This window comes from Chrysochloris asiatica, unplaced genomic scaffold (genome assembly GCF_000296735.1).
Source record: "Chrysochloris asiatica unplaced genomic scaffold, ChrAsi1.0 scaffold00053, whole genome shotgun sequence".
Classification (NCBI taxonomy): domain Eukaryota; kingdom Metazoa; phylum Chordata; class Mammalia; order Afrosoricida; family Chrysochloridae; genus Chrysochloris; species Chrysochloris asiatica.
Window position 1 is genome coordinate 11,466,742 of NW_006408571.1, and position 5,058 is coordinate 11,471,799.

Below are 5,058 nucleotides of genomic sequence, written 5' to 3' on the forward strand. Positions count from 1 at the left end.
GTATTATCTGCAAGTGTGGGTGTACTTGTGCATATGTCCTCTCTTCATATCAGCTGGATGCTTCACTCTCCACTCTAGTCCTCTGTGGCTATGTCACTGACTCTGGGCCCAACAGTCCCCAGGTCTTGCAACACTGTTGGCCAGCCAGGTCTCCACCCGGGTTCACAGGAGTCTATTGAACGTAGTAGGGCTTAGCTTACAGCTTCATTGCTGTTTTCCCCTCACTTCCCCTTATTGGTGATGAATGTGGTAACCAATCAGAGCGTGTATTTCCAATGAGTCTTAGTCTTGGAAGGGGGTTTGTTTTGAAGGGACCCGACCACTTGCCTTGGTGAGAAGACTCCTTTTGGTAGTATTTGGGAAGTGGGGTGCCTTGATGATGCTGAGGTGGGGTTGCTTTTCCCAGAAAGATGAGCCAGGGAAGGGTGAGGTGGATAAAAAGGCAGATAAGGTAAGGTAAAAGCTCTTTGGTGCCAAGTTGCTGATGTCAAAACAGGTAAAAGGCACAAGAGATCTTACCTTCCAGTTTTGCCCAGTCCTGTTTCAGGAATGCAGCTTCTTGCCAACAGGAGTCTTGGTTTTTCATTATATAAATAGGCCTTCCCTGTCTTGTGGGGAGTGGGGCTCCTAGTCCCTGACTTGAGACATCAGACTCAAGAGCTCAGTCAACTCCCCTTCGTTCCACTCAAATTCCAGCCTCTCTCTACTGTGAGCCTTGGAGGAACACACCCTCCCCCATGACCAACGTCCAGTCCAATAACATCCCCCTGACAGCACCTACACTCTGCATCTCATCCATATACAGCCCCATCTATTCTCTGCCCAGCCTCCTGGCCCTATAACCTGCCCTCAGTCCCTTCTCCCTGCTTGTCTATTGCTACTGTAACAGAAATGCCACAAATGGGTAATTTAAAACAAATACATTTATTTTATTTTCTCCAAGTTTAGAAGTCGAGAAGTCTGAATTCAGCACTGACTATAGAGAAAGGCTTTGTCTCTCTGTGGGCTCTGGGGGAAAATCTTTGTCGCTTTTCAGTTTTTATTCCTTGGTGATCATGGTCATCTTCATATGGCATGACATTTATCTTCCTCCATCTTTGCTTGCTTGTTTACTTGTTTAAACTGTTGTTTTATATCTTTTCAAAAAAATTTTGTTGAGAATATATACAACAAAGCATACACCAATTCAATAGCTTCTACTTGTACCATTTAGTGACACTGATTACATTATTCAAGTGTCCCCCCCCACTTTTGATCAGGATATTTCTATAGAACCTTTGATCAGTGTTCAGTATTGGGCACTGTCCAGTTTTACTGTTCTCATGGCAAAGGAGGCCGTTGTTCATTGAAACAATTAGCTACAAATTCCATGTCCTCCTCCTATTCCTGTCTCTCCTTCTTCCTCTGCCTCACGTGAATAGACACTAATGGTTGTGTCTTGGATGGCCGCTTGCAAGCAAAGCTGGTTTCTTCTTTTCTCCCCTTTTCAATATTTTATTGTTTTTCTAGCTGAAAGTTTTACACAGTAGATTAGGTTCCAATTTAACAATTTTTCTGTGGCAGTAGTTGCAATTTTCATAATGTGTCAGCATTCTCAAGATTTCCATTCTGTTTGTTCTATTTCCATTGATCTAGCTTCTCTTCCCATTTTACCCAGAAGCCTTTCATCTGTGCTTTTGGGTAAATACTGACTGTCTGATCTCATATAGTTCATTATTTAAGGGACACATTACTGACAGGTGTGTTGGGCTGAAAGGTGCCCTCTGTGAGAGTAGTGGTTTAAGTTTTAGGTTAAAAGGGTATCTTAAGGCAGTAGCCTTGGGGGTTCTTCTAGTCTCTTATCAGTTCAGTAAGTCTGGTCTTTTAATGAATTTGAGTTTGTTCTTTGTTATTTTCCCATACAAATGGGACCTTCTATTGTGTGCCTAGTTAGAATAGTAGGTAGTGTAGCCATGGAATGTCTAGTTCGTATGGTCTCAGATTAAAAGAGGCAGAGGTTTGCATGGGACATTAGTCCTGTGGATGACTTTCTTCCTTGAGTCGTTTACTTCCTTCATTCCTTTCGATTCTACATACTCTACACCAATAGTTGTATCTTAGATGGCCACTTGCAAGTTTTTAAAGACTCAGGCACTACTCATCAAACTAGGGTGTAGTAACATTAACTTTACTACCTATGTTATGCCAAATGACTAAGATATCCCAGAAGACTGTTGTGCTAAGCCCTTCAACTCAGTAAACCAATTCCATGATACAATTGACAGAATACTGACGGAAATGTTTCAACAAACTGATACAGTGCTGGAAGCACTCACTAGTCTATTCCAATTAATTTGGAAAATATGAAATTTGGAAGACAGCTACCTGGCCGACTGACTGGAAGAGATCCATATTTGTGCCCATCCCAAAGAAAGGTGACCCAACAGGATGCAGAAATTATTGAATGATGCTATTACTATCACACATAAGTAAACATTTGCTGAAGACAGTTAAAAAAATGGTCCATTGATAGGAAGCTGTAGAAACTCAAGCTGGATTCAGAAGAAGATACGGAATGATGGATATCATTGCTGATGTCAGGTTGATCTTGGCTGAAATCAGAGACTATAAAAAAGATGTTTTTGTTGTTGTTAAGTACTGTGGAGTGATTCTGACTCATAGTGACCCTGCACAGGGTTTCCGAGGCTGTAAATCTTTACAGGAGCAAAATGCCTCATCTTTCTTCTGTGGAGCAGCTGGTGGTTTCAAACTGCTGACCTTAAGGCTTACAGCCCGTTTTGTAACCACTACGCTACCAGAACTCCAATAAAGATGTTTACTTCTGTTTTATTGACTATTCAAAGGTATCTGTGTGGATCAGCACAAACTACAGATAACATTGTGAAGAATGGGAATTCCAGAATACCTAATTATACTGATATTGTCAGGAGGGATCAGTCGCTGGAGAAGGATGTCATGTTTGGTAAGGTGGGGAGGGTCAGAGAGAAAGAGGAAGACCCCCAGTGAGATGGATTGGCAAAGTGGCAGCATCAATGGACTCAAGCATGGCAACAATAGTTAGGTTGGCCCAGGATCGGGCAGTGTTTCATTCTGCTGTGCATAAGGTTGCTATGAGTCGGTACTGACTCGATGGCACCTAACAACAACAACAATTATACTCATGCGGACCTGTACATATAACAAGAGGTAGTTATTCAAACAGAACAAGGTGATACTGCACGGTTTAAAATCAGAAAAACTGTGCCCCAAGGTTGTATCCTTTTATCACCAGTTGTTTAGTCTGTATTGTTTTTTGTTGGTAAGTGCCTTCAAGTCGGTTCTGACTCATAATGACCCTGTGTAGGGTTTCCAAGGAGTGGCTGGTGGACTTGAACCACTGACCTTGTGCTTAGCAATTCAGTGCTTAGCTTACAATGCTACGTCATTATTTGCAGAATAAATAACCTGAGAAGCTGGCCTATATGAAGAACGTGGAATAGGATTAAAGGAAAGTTCATTAACAACCTGCGATATGCAGATGAAACCTTATTTGCTGATAGCGAAGAGGATTTGGAACACTTGCTGATGACGATCAAAGAATACAGCCTTCAGTATGGATTACAACTCAAGTGTAAAGAAAACCCAAACCCTCACAATTGGACCAATAAATGCATCATGATAAACTGAGAAAAGACTGAAGGTGTCAAGCATTTAAGTTAACTTGGATCTACAATCAATGCTCATAGCTTGGCAGCAACAGTCAAGAAATAAAATGCCATATTGCAGTGGGCAAATCTGCTCTTTAAAGTGTTGAAGAGCAAAGATCACTTTCAGGACTAAGGTGTGGCTGACTCAAGTCATGGTATTTTTTAATGGCTTCATATGCTTGTGAAAACTGAACAATGAGTAAAGAAGACTGGAGAATAATTGATGCATTTGGTTTGTGGTGTCGGTGAAGAATATTGAAAGTGCTATGAACTGCCAGAAGAACAAACAAATCTTTTTTGGAAGACATACAGCCAGAATACACCTTAGAAGAGAAGATGGAGAGACTTTATCTCATGTACTTTGGATATACCATCAGGAGACAGTCTGTGTAAAAAGGAGCTCTGGAAGCATACTGGTTACGTGTCGGGCTGCTAACCTCAAGGTAAGCAGTTCAAAACTACCGGCAGTTCCTTGAGAGACAGATGAGGCTTTCTGCTCCTGTAAAGATATCACAGCAATGTTGCTATGAGTCCAACTGCTCCTTGGAAACCCTATGCAGGGTCGCTATGGGTTGGAACCAACTCAACAGCACTTAACAACAACAACATAGGGTTTCTGAGGAGTGGTGGTGAGTTTAATTGCCGAACTCGTGGTTCAAACTGACTTTGCAGTCTAGCACATTAACCCACAGTGCCACATCAGGCCTCCCAAGCGCCATTAACTCATAATGACCCTGTATAGGTTTCCGAGGAGTGGCTGGTGAGCTTGAACCACCAACCTTTGTAGTTCAGCACCTTAACCCTCAGCACCAAACCAGGACAAAAAAAAAACACCCCACCACCAAAATACAGATTAATTAACATAACAAAGAAAACCAATTTCCAAGTGTGATTATAACTAGACATATAAAAAAAAAAAAAAATCCCATCACCACCACCAACAAAAACCCCTTAAACTCACTTCCATTGAATCGATTTTGACTGATAGCGACTTTATAGGACATAGTAGAAACCTCCTTTGGGTTTCAAGACTGAAAATCTTAATGGAAGCACACAGCCCCATTTTTTTCCCATGAAGTGGCTGGGGGGTTTGAACTCTAACCTTATGGTTAGCTTTACAACACTTAATCCAGTGTGCTACCAGGGATCCTTAATCACAGGTATAGGTTAGGATTTAGAGCACATTATTTTCAGGGGACACAATTCATAACCATGCCCAACACAAAACTCCATCCTCCTGATCCTGTTCTTTCCAGGAAGCTGGGAATTGCCTATGACACTGTGGGTGGGGGGGAGGGTGCTGCTATATTTGTACCTCTGACACCCTGAATTTTCCACTTCTGGGGATTTCAATCCACAAGTTCTGCTCTGT